Below are 17080 nucleotides of genomic sequence, written 5' to 3'. Positions count from 1 at the left end.
TATTTTTGCTGACCCTGAGCTCGTCCTGCTGCCTCGTGCCAGCAGCGTGGTTCATTTTCTTCTCGTGGGCAGTTTCATCACGCCCTGTTCATGCTCATTTCTCCTCACCGTTCCTGGGTGTTTTCCACGGCCCGCTGTAGCTGGAGCCAAACGAACTCATTCCTTTTTCTCCACTTTTTGGCCCCTCTCAAGTGCACGCTCTGATTCCAGGAAACCTGTCCAGGGAAGTTCCCCGTGAGCACTCGCCTGCCTGGGTTTGACTTGTGTGTGGCTGCACCCGGGGCTGAACCGCTCTGCTGATGTCGCCTTGCTCTTTAGGGAAGGACTTTGGGCTGTCACCTCCGTCCTGCTCCAGTGAAACCCGAGGCAGAGCGTTCACACGGATGAGCCCGGCGGGTTGTGCCCCACAGGGATCGCCTTTCCCTGGGTGGCACTGGGGGCACAGGGATTGCTGTGGGGATGCGTTGAGCACGAACGGGCCTTGGGCTCAGCTCAGGAATGGCATCACTGCCAAGTGGGGCACTCGAAAGGAACGAGGGAGCTCTGCGCGCCAGAAGGAAGGAAAGCCCTGTTTGAGTTCTGCCCAAAGGCTCTCCCGGCAGATGCATCGAGCATTTCTGGTCTCCTGTTGCCACCTGCCGTCAGCCGCCCGCAGCCGCCTCCTGCTGTGAGAGGCTGCTCTGCTTTGGGGATTGAGCTGCGGCAGGTGAAGTGTCTGACAAACCAGCGTCTGCACGAACAACTCATAAGTAATGATTTTGCTGATTAACTCTTGCTTCGCCAGCAATTGTTCCTGCTTTGCCCATCGTATGGAGCAAAACTGTAAAAAACTGTATTTTTCGTTCATAAAAGTTGGATAACTCTAGAAAGCACTGGGAAAATCAGCATGTGGCAAGAAAATGTTTTGTTTCTGCATATTTGTTCTGTCATCACAAGATTCTCACCTGTCTTCCCCCCGGTGTTCCCGAGGATGCCTCTAAAAAAGGACAAGTGCCTTGCTCATCTGCTCAGCTTCTTTTTTCATGTTGTCGGAATTGGTAGATTTTCAAAGAAGCTTCTCTTATGATCAGAAACACTGGTGGAACTCACCTCTCTATCTGACCAAAAATCTTTTCTCAATTTTGTTCTTTCTCCTATATATCTATTTTTAAATAAATTAATTTATGCTGGGCTATTAATAGGGAAAAAAAGAAAAGCAAACATCGTCCAGGGACCCAGAGGGAACGTGTGAGCTCAGCTCTGTTGCAGAGGTGGGTACCTTAATGGACTCTCTGGTTTTTAACTCATGTATAATTGGAAATAGCTTTCAGTAATACATTTGCTCACTCACCTCAAGGATCTAATTCCCCTGACTGATAACTAGATTTCCTGAATAGCTTGGAAGAAATTGGAGGGATAAGAGAAGGGAGAAAGGCAGAGACAAACAATTATTCACTTAATTAAAATTAGTAAAAATACAGAATAAATATTTTCTCCAAAACCCTTTTGTCTATAAAATATAACTTAATTGAAACAATATAAATAAATGTGTACTGTTCTAAATACTCCTATCCATTAACATTACAAAAAACCCATTAATTCTCTAAGTGCTGTATGTTTAGATCCTTACACATCTTTAGTTGTCAATTTTACACTGGTGTACCAAAGCTGCAGGTAAGAGTAAAACCCCAGGATGTGTTTCTCAGTGCTTATGGAATATGGAGGTTATGTGAGAGCAGTAAAACATTCCAGTAGAAACCTGACCTTAAACTTCAAAGTTAGAAGGGCATTCTGAGTGTCCCATGTTGCTGTTCCCCCTGCACTGGCCCAGTCTGGTTTCCAGGCAGGGCAAAGGGGACAACATCCACATCCTGTATCATCTCTCACTCGGTGCTGATGGCACAGCGAGGCCTGGGGGCCAGGTGTGGTCGGATGAGGGGTGTGCTGTGAGCCAGCTGCTCCTGCTCACACCCACCCCTACTCGGTCTCCCTGTGACTCAGAAATTAACTCTTCATGAGAAACAGAGATTTTATGCCTAGTCAGGTCCTTCTGTAATCGCCTGCATGATTTGGTTTTTCAAGCATTTAAATGTTTGTCTCAAAGTACAAATGCCATTTTGCCACCAAATACTTTGAGATGCCAAACACGAACCAGTGCAGTACCACTGACACTGAAGGTGTGCCCTGCCAAATTTTGACGCAAAGGAGGAACACTTCTTAAATAAGGAAAGATTTTACTGCTCATATAAATTTACAGCAATTTTAGAAACTTCTAATTCTCCCGTCTTGTGTTTTTTAACACTTTTCGGATGAATGTCATCAGCTTTTTTATAAATATTGTTGTGCTCCTTCTTTCTGTATCACATTTCCCCTGAAAAATAAATCAAGAAAATGAAATTGCTTAATATGTAATCATTATGTAGAGCTTTTTAATCTAAAATCATTTTATAAATGATACAATTTTTCTTTAATTTGCTTATCACACATATGAATCCTTGTTTTAGAAGTGGATCAAGCTGAATATTAGAACAAGGGAAGGATGTAAGCATGAAATAATGCCAGGATTTATTCTTCTATGTACTAAAAACAAGGCAGTAAGAAATTACTCTCTTTTGTAGATGTAAAGACTAGTTTGTGAATTATAGACCTTATTTTGTTACATCTCTGCTGTATGGTCTCTGGCAGGCAGCAAATAAATGCCTACCTCTTTTGCCATGTTTGGTATGAGCCATTGCTTCAGTTTTTCAAAATTCTGGAAAAAAGCACTGAATTTTTTCATAGCTGGATTATTTTTCAGCTGTTCCATTCCTTCGAAGATTGTGCTGATACAATTCACATCCTAAGATGGAAGAAATAGAAAAATTGAGATACAAGTATTCATAACCACAAGCTACAATGAGTTTATTAAAAAGCATGGTGAGTTTTGCCCAGCTGCCTGGGTGGCAAATTTATTCTTACTGACTTTTGGGCTTGAGTTTGCAAACAACTTAGGCAAGCATGCTTCTCTGCTCTAAACATTTATTTATTCTGCAGAGAGAAACCTGGCAAAGGACATTATCTGCTGGTGTGTCTTTAATGTCCAGATGAAAGATTTCATTGTCTAAAAACTCAGCCCTGCCTCTTCTGAAGCCATTTGAAGACTGGTTTGATTTCTCACATCTGCTTCTGTCTCTTCAACACAAGAGAAAGAAAACAAATGAACTTGAGGTTGCTCCAAACATTAACCCCTGTGACATCTGACACCTGCATGCCAGGAGAGATGGGGACAGGGGTCACCCTCTCATTTCCTGGCCCTTGTCCCATCCCAAGGGTGGCCATTCTGGTCCTCTGCCACAGAGCAGTCACTGGCTTTGGTCTCCAAGACCTTGTGGTCTGGACAAGGCCACCAGAAGGGGGAGAAGGGATGTGGGATGGGAGCCAAGCAAAGAGTGATGGATGATGGTTGCACTCTCCAGTGTGGGGTTGTTTTGAAAGAGATCAGCTGAACTCACAGTCCTGGATTAGGAAAGAGAGGAGAGGACACGACGATCAGCAGCAGGAACAGATTTAGATGTTATGGGAGAAGAAAGTGGTGAAAACTGAAGAAAAGCCTAATCACTGAAGATTGGAGGAAATGCAGGCAACTGCTGAAGGTCAGCATTGCACCCAGGATATTCTTGACCAACATGTATCTCCTGCTCGTCATTCCTGGATGCTACATGAGGAATAAGATACCTTTTTTCCCTCAGCCTTGCCTGGGAAGCACATCTTTCTGCCACTGACAAACAGCAAACACAGGGACACTGAGGAAGTCTCTGTCACCTCTGGACCCAAAGAACAGGTGAGAGGGAAGCAGCTCTTCCCCTCAAAGGAGAGCTGGGCACTGGCACAGGGGGCTGTGCTGGCACCACCAGGGACCCCATCAGGAAAAGGGACAACTGAGCTGCCTTCATTGGGCACTGCTGATTCTGAGTCAGAACTTCAGAGCTAAAGCCCCAGCCTAGGAAGAGAGCTCCTCCAGACTGGATCCAGAAAGCAGTGACAGAGCTGGGAAGTTTACATCTAATTTGCAAAGAATGGGCTGGATTGGGATGGAATGGGATGGAAACCCTAACCCTCCTGTTTAGGGCAAAAATGGGAATTAATCTGCTCCATCAATAAATCTATGAGTCAGATAACATTTCCACAAATAGCCATCTGGCCACACTATTAGCAGTGCTGGACTGTGGTCTGTGGAAACCAGGATTCTAGTAGATGCACAGCAAAGAGAAAAGTCTCATTAATGTCAGCACGATGAGGGAGTCATTTCAAATTATCCAAAAAAGAAGATCTTAGAGGGGATAGGAGAAATTTATTGGAGATGCAAAAGAAGATGGGAAATGCATAAAGGGGAGTTTGGTCTTTAAGACAGACCCTGTTCATGGACACCCGATCACAGTGTGCTGTTCAGGGGCATGAACATCATCCTTCAGAGAAGATGAGCTAATACAACTATTTAATTCACTAACTGATGGTAGGAGTATAAAAAGACTTTTCTAGAAATGGACTAAATGAAAAAGACTAAATGGAATGATTTTTCAGACATACAAGCAGGAAGTGTGATTGAATGTGTTCTTTCCTTTTTAGCTGTATCTCATTCAAAAAACTGATTCAGAAAATCATTCCATGTGAGTGTGTTCTGCAGATTTACAAAAACATAGAACAAGTATAGTTCCTGTCCTTTTATATTACAGCATCTTTTTTTGACTCATCATTTGATTGGTTTTAATAATGTTTTATATCTAATAACACTTTATATCTTATAATTAATTTTATATCTTATAATAGCTACACTTAATATAATTGTTTGCTCATAAATACAAATAGAGTATTTTAGGAGACAATTTAAGAACTACCTTAATTTCCAGTGAAGAAATTAACCAAAGAAGTTTTATTAAAAAAAAACCCTTTTACTTACATCTATATTGTTGGGAGTTTCAATCCTCAGATTCTGAAAAATAACATATTAATTCAGCTTTTTAAATATCTTCTTCATTAACACTGATAAAAATATAATAGATAAAAAACATAGATTGTTTTACTTTCAAAAAAAGTTATATATTCAAAAACAAGAGGATTGAGTATATTGAATTTTAGACTAGGAAAATGGAAATTCAATTTACCTGAATGTCCTTTGTCATCACTTCACACATTTGCTGTAGTAGTGTCAGTAATTCAGCCATGCTGCTCATCTGGGGAGCAGCAGAGATGCCTGCAGCCAGCAGGAGAAGGTAGAGATGGGTCTTCATCCTGCTGATGTGATTAGAGAACCTGTAAGTGGTTGTGAGCCAGTCCTCTATCATTTAATGGTCTCTACAAGGAAGTAACTGTTTAGGTTGAATTTAAAACTGGTAAAAAAAAAAAAAAAGGAAAAAAAAAAAAAAAGAAAGATAATTTTTAAAAAGCCATTCATTGAGACTTTCTGGAAGAGAAAGGTTCCAGTAAATTTGGTGTTTAACCTTGGGACGGCCTCCTTACCCAATCAGCTTTTCCATGGAAAGTAGGTATTAAATATATAATGAGTGACTTTTCAACATGAAAATTAATAAAGCGTAGGATGACCCAAACCATGATCAAGCAGATACATCACTTCTCTAGAAATCAAAACTTCTTTGTTTACAGAGTGTGATCATGTGCTAGACAATAGGAAAAAGACTGGGATAAGAAAAATCCCCAATAAAACCCCATGGAAAATATCTGGCCCATTGCCTACAAAGGAAAAATTACAGCAGTTGTCCAATATTGGTGGCAAAATTGTGACAAAATTCAGGTATTCTGTAAGAGTTAATTAATTTACAACAGGAGAAGCCACTGCCCTGGAGCATCAGGGTGACCCTGGGGATGGGCACAGCAAAGTGGCCCTTTTTGGGTGGGAAGGAGGGATGCAGGGTGTCTTGAGCGCATCACTCTGGACCTCATGGGCACAGTCAGTGCCCCAGAGCTGATTTTGTATCAGGACAGTGGTGCCCTGACTGCCAGTCTAAGGTCTTCATTAATTGAAGGCATTGTGGTGTGTTACTTGGCCAAATCAGCCAGAGACTTGTGCTTCCCTCTTTCCTGGAGGGAAAGATGGAAAAGCTCCTTTTTTACTTCTTTTTAAAAAGTATGATGTTATTTTGCAGAACTGAAGGCAGCAGCCATGGTGGCTGCAGTGTAGCCCCATGTCTGCAGATCTGCTGGCTCCACTCGTGGGGTCTGATGCCACAGCATTTCAGAGTAAGCATGTCAATATCTAAATACTTTGAATTGGGGAAGTCAAAACTCAGTAGTGGTTATGTGGCTTAGCTCAAGCTAACCTGCAAACTGGCTGCTGCCTGTTTTGCTGTATCCGTTTGTCCCCTCTAACAAGATGAGGGGTTTTTCCACAGTCCACACTGATCTGTAGAACCTTCTCATCACACAGCTCTGAGGATCATATCCTTGTAGGAATGTGGCAAGTAATAAGGAGAAAACTTTTTACAATGAGGAGGTAAAAAACACTGGCGCAGAATATCTGGAAAAGCCTCATCCCTGGAAGTGCAAGACCAAGCTTGGGTGGGGGCCTGAGCAAGCTGGTCTAGTGGAAGGTGTCCCTGCTCATGTTAAGGGGTTTGGAACTGGATGGTCTTTAAGGCTCCTTCCAATTCAAACAGCTCCGTGATTGTGTGGACTCTACATAAGTGCATTTCTGGGAGATGCAAAGAACCTGCCTGGCACTACCAGTTGCCCTTGGGCTGAATTTGTAAGCCATAAAACTGAAAAGAGTAAGACCCCACTCTTGGCTCCCTGTGGTTTTGGTGTTTCACAGCTTGCTTCCTTTGGTCTCCTTCAAACTCATACTGGTTTGCAGGCAAAGCCTCCTCTCCCCTTTGGCTGGTACCTGGGCTGCACCTGCCAGCCAGGCTGATGTTCAACCCCACCATTAGATACCTCTCTGGACAACTCAGTTTCAACTCAAGGTTTGTTGGAAAACCCCACTTTTTTCACCTTTTCTTTGGCCAACAGCTGGCCCATCCACTGTAGCACGGTGTTTCCTGTCCCCAGTGCAAAGGATTGCCCATGGGGCTGCTGGACACTGCTGTGTCCCCCACCTCAGACCTCCCCACGCCGGGGCCGCTTAGCACAGAGAGCACATCTGTCTCCAATTCCATTCCTGGCCAGCACAACTGCCAACAGATCTTGTGTCAGGCTTTTTCTTTTCTTCCCTCTCTTGCATTTGATATTTGCAACCACTTCTGCAGAATCCCAGCACTGTCCCAGAACTTTATATGACCTGTATGACTGTTCTTTTCCCTTTGATAAACTTAGTCTGCAAGAGATAATTCCCAGTTCTGAAGAATTAATGGTATTTTTGTTAAACACAACAGTAGCATGAGCTGGTCTTTCAGCTTTTCCCAGCTCCAAAGGAACAAGATTGGTCTTTCACTACTTGCTGTTTTACCACTCTCTCTGCTTGTGACATACTCCAAAATTACTGTACTTTTCAATGCAGGGATTTCTCCTTCTCCTCTTTTCCTCCACTTTTTTCCCTGTTTTGCCTGAGGTAATAGAACTGCTCAAGTGCCTTTTATTCTTTCTAAACTGGCTCAGTGTCCCTACACAAATCACAGTCCCATCTCTCGAGAGGTTCATTATTGTACAGATGATTTGGGGTTTTGTTTTTAATGTGAATGTAGGGTTAAGAAGTTGAAGAAAGATGTAAGAAAAAAATAGGGCAATGTGAGCAACAGGTCCTGACCTCAATACTGTAATCTCTGTCCAGAAAGACAGTTCTGGAATTTATCTGATCTGGGAGTATGAGCAGAGTGAAGGCACCACAAACACAAATAGAACTGGTAGGAATAGGAATAAGAATAAGCAAAGAAAATATTTTAGAAGAAACTCTGGAGACTAGAGTAACAGACAGCAAGTGGAAATCCACACTGCTGGATTTGTCCAAAGTATCTCTATTTCAGTTTTGAATGATCAGGAGGATGGAAGTGAAGTGAATAAATAATCTAGTCAGTTAATTAAAGACTTTTAATACTAATGAGAAAGGCATTTTGGTGGGAGTCAGGGTGTGATAAGTGTTCACATTAGAGCTGGTTTAGGAATATTATTTAAGAAAATAATCAGGTGAGACGGAGTGTGAAAATAAAGTTATCCAAAAGGTTGTGCAAGGTGCTGCTGATTCCAGCTGGGGTCATCCCAGGCAAGGGCTTCTTTGAGTCAAGAAATGCTGATGATTCCTGCAGGTATGTGCTTGCATGAGGTTGATGGACTCAGAGAGTGCCTTGTAAGAACTGAGCTGCAACTCTTTGTAGGAGCTGGTTTTGCTCTTTCATGTAGAAGCATGTGAAGTTATAATATTTGATAAGGTTTCTTTACTGGTGTGAGTACAAAATGCAGCACTGCTATGGTGCAGTATTTTGTGCCTCTCTAGACTGCCAGGCTCAAGAAAATGGAAATTTCTGGAAACTAGGGAACAACTCCTGCAGAGATGCTCTGGAATGCTTTCTCACATAGTTATGTTTCAATATTTTGTGCTGGGAACTTAGCTTAAAGCCAACAATTTGAAATGGAGTTTTCTCTTATCCTGAAAAAATTTCTGATCCTCAAACTCATCCAACCTCCTGGGGTTGTAGAATCTGTTTTAAGCTTTAGTGATACTCTCATTTGTAACAGAGAGTAATGGAGAGAACCCAGGTGAGTGCAAAAAGCAGGTCACTAGGAGGGAGTCATAGTCACTATATTTAATGAATGATTTTTTAGCTTTTTGCTGCCTTCCAGCAGTACATGCCCCCTGTGAGAGTGGCTGATACAGCAAGGTAAACAGCAAGTGCATTTCTGAATGCTCTAGCAGTGAGCAGAATTCATGCTTCCTACAACAGACAGCAAAGATAAATGCCTGGACTTAGTTCTTGCATCCCAAAGTAGTGCTGCTCCATAGTGCTGCTCCTGGAGCATCTCTGTCCCAAAACTGCCCTGGTGATTCTATAAAGGTCACTTACAAGCCAGGGAAATTGTGAAATTTAGTGAAGACTGGTTTTGACCTAAATTACATGAAATAAAACCTTTTCCTGGGAAATAGGCTGTTGGGAGACATTTTATTTACAGTTTTGTGACAGTCCGTGGGAGTGGCTGCTTTCTGGAAACAATATGTGCAATATCTGGCCAGTTTTTTCACAGCTCCCTTTTAGCACTGGACACTGCCATCAGTGGGGACCTGTCAAATCCTATTCTAAGACCAGCTTGACTGAGCTGTTGCACAAAATGGGATGCTTCCTATAGTGAAAAATAAAGGCAGAAGAGAAAAGACAATGGAGGCAACTGTTGCTCAAGATTCAGACAAAATGTGGATGTCATCTTCTGCTCGCTCTCTGCCCTGGGCTGGAGCAAAGGCACAACTGCTGGCTGGCCCAGACTGTATTAGAAAGCTTTTAAGCACCATGGAATGTGCCAGTGGAATGGTAGCCAGAATAGTGAAATATTTAAAAAAACCCTGAATCCATTGTCATGTATCTCCCTGAAGTGCCAAGGAAGAAGAACAGTAGTGGGATGCTTATTGCTTCAGATCTCAGGATTTCCTTCCGGCAGCTTTAGCATCTCTTCTGTTTTCTAAAATCCTTTGGCTTCCCTCACCATAAAATGAAACTTGTAGGAGCTCAGAAACCTGTGATTATGATTTTTTCAGCCTAAATCACTCAGTATATTTGTCCTTAAATGTTTTGTTTCTTTGTTTTCTGATTTTTACAGTGGCATCAATGCCCTGGCTTTCAGTTCCCCCAGGATCACACCCTGCAGCAGGAGCCTGCCTCGGCTTCAGGTGCCCACTGCACTCAGCAAGATCTTCCTGAGAGCAGACTCTGCCTATTTTGAATGGATTTTTTGCTTATACATCCTGAAAATGAAAGTCTTAAAATGCTTTTCCTCTTCACTCACAAGGTAAACAGCACTGTGTATATTGCATGTGAATTTTAAAGTTTGTATAGCCAATATTGCACCTTTCTCTGTTCTTGTGTGTGCAGCTTTTCCCTGCCAGCACTCCTAAAAACCTTCTTCAAGTGTCTGGATGACTCTGGTTTGAAAGACCACCTTTCTTTTGTCCTTTGAAATGACTTTTCAATAGGTTGACAGCATGGTAAATGGATAATACACCATGTTGGCAGCACACTAAAAATGCATTTCTGCCATTCAGGCTACTTTAGAATGCTCCTGAGGATTCTAAATTGTTTTATAATCCTGTCCACTGCTATTTCTGAAAAGCACAGAGCATAAAGCAAGAATTACATGTGCTCCAAACTCTGTTAACCTGTGCTGATGCAGGAAAACACTTCCAGAAGAACAAAATGGAAAGAAAAGAGATTTTGCTGCATGGATGGACCCACTGCAAGGTAATGAGACAGAATAGTGAAAGAATACACTTTAAAGTATGAGCTGACCTTATGCAAAGTTACATAATTGTAATTAGAGATGTCTTCTGCTTAATTAGCTAATTAAACTCCAGTCTGGGTATTTAAGCACTTAGTAGCATTTCTTTGTGCTTATCTTGTGAGGTTTAGCTTCGTGTGGGTGAGCATCATTGTCCCCAGTGCAGGTACAGCACATTGTAGCTCACACTTTTAGCAGGTTTTAACATGTTTTGGAAGGAAAGATGAGTTCTTAACATGACCTGTGTTAATATTACAATCGCTCAGCAATGGTTGGTTGAAAGGGCTTTGTTTTGATTAAGGTTATAGAGCTTCTGCAAACTTTGTGGTAAAATGCTGCCTTTGCTCCTACTTTTCAGTTTTATGCAGAAAGCTGGAGTGAAATGTACAACACTAGAAAAAAAGTGATGTTTCCCAGTCTTGCCTCAATTTTAGGAGCTGTACATCATTTACAGTTACTTGTGAGAGCTGATGTTGAAGTACTTAAATACCTCCTCTGTGTGAGACAGGTTTCCCTGCTTCCTGTGTTCCTCTGGATGCATTTTTGATTCCTTGGGAACTGTGTCAGAAGGACCCTGTTTAGAGAGATGTCTTCTCATGTTTGCTCATTCAAAGTTCATTGTTTCATTCTTGTCTGCTCTTGCTAAACCTCCAGCAGTGACTAACAGCATGGTTTCGTGGGATGGCATTCTCCAGGTTTTCTCATTACCACTCTTTGCTCTGGAGAAGATTTATTAGTTTCAACACGGACTGGATTAGCCACTATCACTCTGCTAATACCAATGTCTGGATTTATCCTAGCTTTTCTCAGTCACCAAGATCACATCTCTTTGATGTGCACCCTTTCGCTTCTTGTAAAATCATACCCTTCTGCTACAATCATCACAAACCAGATGGTTCCTTGGACATAACTATGCTTGATTACTTAATCAGTAGAGATGGCTACAACTTCCCAAAAATACGTCTATGCCAAGTATTTTTCACTTAGGAGTTACACAATGTCTAGCTGGGCAGGTCTTCAAACTGCTTCATGCCCCAAAAGCCAGCTACTGCATTTCATTTGGAATTCAGGGAATACTTCCATACACTAGCAAAAGTGTTGTTTTCCTCTGACACTTCAGGTTCTAGAAAAATGTCATCTTTTTATTTAGGAAGAGTGACTTGTAATCACATTCTTCATAAAAATTTCAGCTTTAGGCAGCCCTGAGAAGAAAAACCAAACAAACCAATCCAGCCTAAATTAGACAAGCTTTGCTACCACCACTGTGTCTGTTTGATAATTATCACTAATTTCTATGGCAATAACCCAGAGACCCACTAAGGGTTTTGTTTTGGCTTTTCACTGAGCCAACAACACTAATTCCTGACTCTACCAAAAAATTTGAAGATACCATGGTTGAAAATATATTTAGAGTAATATCAAAATAAATATGATCTGCTCACACTCTAAATATTTTAGTTAAATAAAGAAGGTGTATCATGCACGTATAACGCAATGCAATCATGTTGTAGAATTATAGGGAAACACATTGTTCTCAAACTTAATTATGAATATATTTAAAAGCCTTGTCTCCTTTTTATTCCTGCCTTCAGATGGTAAATATTTGACAATTTTGTAAGGGCCTGCAGAAGAGCACATCAATGGATCTGACTCTTAATCTGTATATTTTTTTGATTTTACTCATATAGCCTTGACTAATACTCTAGTTATTATAGTGCACAACCTCCACAATATAATATTATATAGATTACTATAATATTTTATTATTTTATATATAATATTTTAAGTTCTTTTATTCATGATCACTTTTAGGGTAAAAATATAGAAGCTCTCTATAAATTAAATAAATATGCTAATGAGTGCAATAAGACATAAATATAAGTCATATATGAAACATTCATGTTAATGTTGTGGTGTCTCTTTGTGGTGCTCTGTCTTCCATCAGAACCAGCTCTAGTGTTGGTTAAGAGTTGTCACCAAGTACTTGGTGTGCCAACACCTGCCATCAGGACTCCCAGCAGTTCTCATTCACCTTCTGAAAATATCTATTGAAGATATTAAGGGCTGTCTGTAGGGTCTGGTCTCTCATTGGACAGTATATGATGTTCTTGGGTTGCTACAATAATGATAAAACAAAAAATAGCAAAAAGTAACAGTCAAAATAATAGAGGAAATAAGAAGAACATATCGCTGAGAAGGTGTTGGTGGTTGTTCAGGGGAATGTTTAATCAGAAAGAAAGACAGATCTGCATGAATGAACAGAGGGAAGGCATTTGAGTATTGGGAATACTTCCTGGCTGACTTTGCTTACTGAGATGTGGCTTAGGGCCTTTTCTTACTAGTGTCCTGGCTAATGACAAGTCCCAGGATTTGTCTACAGGTGATGCATCTTTTAGGAAACTCTAACTTCCATCCAGACTATGAATTCAGGTAATTCCTGTAAAACCACTGCTGAGCAGCAGCCATAATGCTCAACACTGTGAAACTAAGGGTGTTGTAGTGGTTTTGCAGAGATGCCATCAAAATTTTACTGTTGAATTTAGTTGGCCAGGATGCTGAGATGATTAATTTCATATTTTGAAAACAAGTTCAAGTACATTCAAGTACATTCACATAATTTCATATTTTTACCTAGGGTGTCCCTAATCCAGCCAGGGGAGTTGGAACTAGGTGAGCTTTAAGGTCCCTTCCAACCCAAACCCTTCCATGATTCTATGACTACAAATAATTCATGAGAAACTTACTGTATTTGTTCTCTGTAAAGTTGATGTTATGTGATCCATGTTTTTCTCCATCAGAGAAATACGGGTTCTTGCTCGATTATTCTTAAAGGAAACTTTCAGTCCTTCTATGGTTTTTTCAAGTTGACAAGGAACATGACTGCACTAAAAAAAAATCAAATAACAGCAAAATTATATTCTGCCAAATGAGTTAACTGTTATCTTTCAGTACATTCAAGAACTATTTGCATGCAGAAATTCTGTATAAATCCAGAAAGAGGTACTATCCTATGTTTTCTGGGATTTGATAAAAAATCTACAGCAGGAGAGAAAAGAAACAAATTTTAAAAAATTGTTATAAAGGAAAATAGAGAAAAGAATTGTAAAGGCAGACTAAAATCCACTGGGGTTGCAGCTTTATCAAAACCACACTGAGTAGCTGGAGGATGTTAGATCTGCCAACTCATTCTCCCAGCTCTACCTCCCACACAGGACAGAAGCACGGTATCCCTCTGTCTATATCTTAGCCTTTTCTAAAGCTGCAAGCTCTAAACACTTTTTCCTCTAAAACAACAGGCTGGCTGTTGTTAATTATTTTTCATGAACCTTTTTCCAGTTCTCAGAACTTGAGAAATCTGCAGACCACAAACTGAAACCACTGATCAACAGGTTTATTATTTTGGGTAATAACTTCTTGTGCCAACAAATTGCTTCCTTCAGACACAAACGTTATAGTGCTTTATAACACTCAACTTGTTTGCTTGCCAAGTAAGAACATTTTAGTGCTTCAAGTACTAATGCTATTCACCCACCTTCGGTTCTAAATGACAGCAGGTGATGTTCAGGGTCTGCACCTCAGACAGTAATGTTGAGAACAGCCTCAGAAGTAATTTCTCTGCAAGAACTGAGATTGCCTTCAGCAGGAGTACAACCAAGTCTCAGAGACCTTGGTCACAGAATTGGTTATTTATTTCCATAGCTTCACTGAATTTGACAGAACTGCTCATGAAAAATTGGCATATGTATTCCCTTTTAGTGGGATTTGGTCTTTTTTTGTAGTGTCTCTCATTCCCTCAAGATCTGCTACAAAGCATCATCATTTTTCAAATAATTAATAACAGCAGAATAAAGAAGTTTGAAAGTCTTACCTGAAATTTCCCCTTGGGTACTGGAAGAAAGATCTAAAATTTTTAAAAAGAATATACTGTTAGAAGGTATTTCTCCTCTAAGTGACTGCCACATTGTTAAACATCTTGAACTACGTATCATCTTCATCAGGTTTTCTATTTCTGAACTTCCTTTGGGGAAACAATTACCAGCTTCTGAGGAAAGCTTGACATGCAGTGCCTTGAGCATCTCAACTTTAACAAACAAAATACAGGACATACAAACTAGAGTTGAAACTAACCCAGACTTCATTTTATATTTCCATCAAAAGAACTGTAGGAATTGAAGAAAAAGAGATAACGACCTACCTCTTTGTTTGCTAAAGCTACTAGAGCCTTGAGGTTATCTTGAAATTCTTCTACTGCATCTCCCATTGAGCCAGGTAAGCAGCAACTCACCAAGAAAATAGAGAGCAAGAGCATTTTGGGTTCAAGGAAAGCTGTGTTTGATTTATGCACCATACGCTGCCTATATATACCTTGAACATTAGATGAAAGGGAAAGTTGTCTCATATAGGAAAAGGCACAAGAACGATCGTGTGAGTTATCATAGGTACTGTGGGATGCCTCAGTGGGGACCGGTTGGGGGTTTCCTTCCTTCTGACATCAAGTAAGGGGAAAATACCTCTGTGGATAAGAGATGTCATTTTATTACATGATATCAAAAACTCATCACAGGAAATAGGAGCATTCCTTCTGTAACATAGATTTTTATGTGGTTTTATTCTTACTTTTGCATCACACAATCAGAGAGATGGAGATCTGAAAAGCTATCTAGTTTTTACATCTCACTCAGCAATATGCCATCCTTTTTTCAGTGGGATTTTCTAAGGTGAACTGAGTAAAAAATACCAGTAACTTCTTAGACATACACAGACCCTAATGCTACTTAACCAGTTTGGATTCTTTACCCTTCCTCCCTCACCCTCACTGTTTGGGGAAATTCAGCATAGAACACATGGCTGGAAAAGGCATGGATTTAATTGACAGTCCAGCAGTGAAAGCATGGCAAGTATTAATGGCTGGAATTAGCTGTCCCGGCATCAGGTGAAAACCTTGTCCCTTAACGTAAGTGGAAAAACTATCTACTGAAAAAAACCAAAGTGCTTAAAAATGGCTGAAACCTACTTTCAGATGACTGGCAAGGGCTTATGAGAGGGTAACACTCACTCATTAAAAGGTTACAATTTTCCAGCAAAATTGGACAAATCATTCAACTATGTGAGAAGAGTCATCTGGTTTTCCATAGCTTGAGAGCCCAGAAAGAGAAAAGACCTTGTGCACATTGAATTATCAGTTTCTCAACACATAATTTCATGAGCAGATCTGTTTAAGTTTTGTTGAAAATACTACTTAACTAAGTTTTTAAATAGTGTTTTTAAAATTCTTTAAAATTCCGCAAGAAAAGCATAATTATCAGTTTAAAAAGCCATCTTGAAATGATCTTTTGATCCTAACTGAAAAAGCTTCAGATAAAGCTTTTAACACTAAACTTATGAAACATTCTGTTGTCATGCCACAGCCAAAGAAACACAAGAGGTCCCCAGATGAAAATGTTGGGCTCTTAGAAGAGCATGTAGAAATAATAAAAGATACACTTACACTCCTCTGCAGAAATCAGCATTTGGATGCTCTTATAGTAGTTTAGACTGGAGAGATAAAAGTGTGTAACCGCTTTTGTTCTTCTACGTAAGTTCCAAACAGATTGACAGATTTCTAGGAGGGATGACATGATAATGAACATTGCAGGAAAGAGGTTGTCCCTTCTGGTTCTCAGCCTTTCATGTTCACACTCATATTCATAGATTTATAGACTCTGAAAAACGGATAACTGTGCTGGTCAAAGGAGAACAATCACAAACGAAGAAATAATTCCCACTAAGCCATCCCACAGCAGCATATACACACACACTATCAGATTTCATATTGGTGGGAAGATAGTGTGTGTGAAAAGAAAACTCTACCAGGAACAGTGCCAAAAACTGTCTCCTAATCACGAACTTTCACAGAATATTCCGGATGAGCGACTGGCTACAGAATCAGGGTATGATGCATGCATCATCTAAAGGCAACGTGGAAAAATATTGCCATAGAAAAAGTATTGTGCTGCTGACAACTGAGTCATAGCGAGGCAGCTACAGGGCAGGAGGCAACACACAAATGGAGTATAATCTGGTGTCTCCTCTCCAGAGGAGCTGTACTGGCTTCTCAAAGATGGTGTGAACTTTGGCAATATTTTTACATGGCTGTTCGGCCAATATGGACACTAATTTCTTCTTGTCTCAAAATCTGAAGTGGCCATAGCTTATGTTTTGTGAACCATTTTTAGACTCATAAAAGGTAGGATTATCACCAGAGTACAACTGCAGTGAAAGCCTGAATTGTTGGCCACAAAACCACTTGCTGGCTACCAGCTTCTGATAAGGTCCAGGCTTACTTCACTTATCATCTCTGTTACTCATTTTAATTACAGATGATGCTGAGATTGAGCACAAAGGGCTGTTTTCCAAAGTTTGCCTCTGTTACCTCTAACCATGAACCTGATCTGACACAAGAACTACTTGTGTTGTTTCCCTTCACTGCGAAAATACAGCATGCACTAAAATATGCTGCCAAGTTATTAATCAGTTTTGGAGTTGGCTGAAAATATAGATAAATTAGATTCCTAATGCTGTCAGCTCATACAGTGAACCTGAGATGGCTCCCAGCTGGCCAGGTGGGTCAAGGTAAGGGTGCACTTGGCACATGAAGCCTGACCCTAGGTGTTGTTCTGGAGGGACTCCTGGTCCTCATAACAAAGCTCCAGAG

General features: G+C 40.5%; 2 long non-coding RNA genes across 3 annotated transcripts; both read right to left on the bottom strand.

Moving 5' to 3' along the window:
• Window positions 1-1124: 1124 nt before the first annotated feature.
• Window positions 1125-5246, bottom strand: LOC128795688 (uncharacterized). Its single transcript, XR_008433605.1, has 4 exons — window positions 5121-5246; window positions 4916-4948; window positions 2684-2818; window positions 1125-2350 (listed from the first exon to the last, which is right to left on the bottom strand). It is a non-coding gene; the product is annotated as an uncharacterized LOC128795688 (long non-coding RNA).
• A 6947-nt stretch (window positions 5247-12193) lies between these two features.
• Window positions 12194-16102, bottom strand: LOC128795687 (uncharacterized). 2 transcript variants are annotated; one of them, XR_008433604.1, is made up of 6 exons: window positions 15875-16102; window positions 14582-14899; window positions 14423-14467; window positions 14255-14287; window positions 13131-13271; window positions 12194-12502 (listed from the first exon to the last, which is right to left on the bottom strand). It is a non-coding gene; the product is annotated as an uncharacterized LOC128795687 (long non-coding RNA). The 2 variants fall into 2 exon arrangements; XR_008433603.1 differs by having other exon boundaries at window positions 14255-14467.
• Between the last annotated feature and the right edge of the window lie 978 nt (window positions 16103-17080).

The sequence above is a fragment of the Vidua chalybeata genome, chromosome 15, assembly GCF_026979565.1.
Source record: "Vidua chalybeata isolate OUT-0048 chromosome 15, bVidCha1 merged haplotype, whole genome shotgun sequence".
In the NCBI taxonomy this organism is placed as follows: Eukaryota; Metazoa; Chordata; class Aves; order Passeriformes; family Viduidae; genus Vidua; species Vidua chalybeata.
The sequence above is the reverse complement of the archived record's forward strand: the minus strand, read 5'-3'. Positions and strand labels throughout refer to the sequence as shown.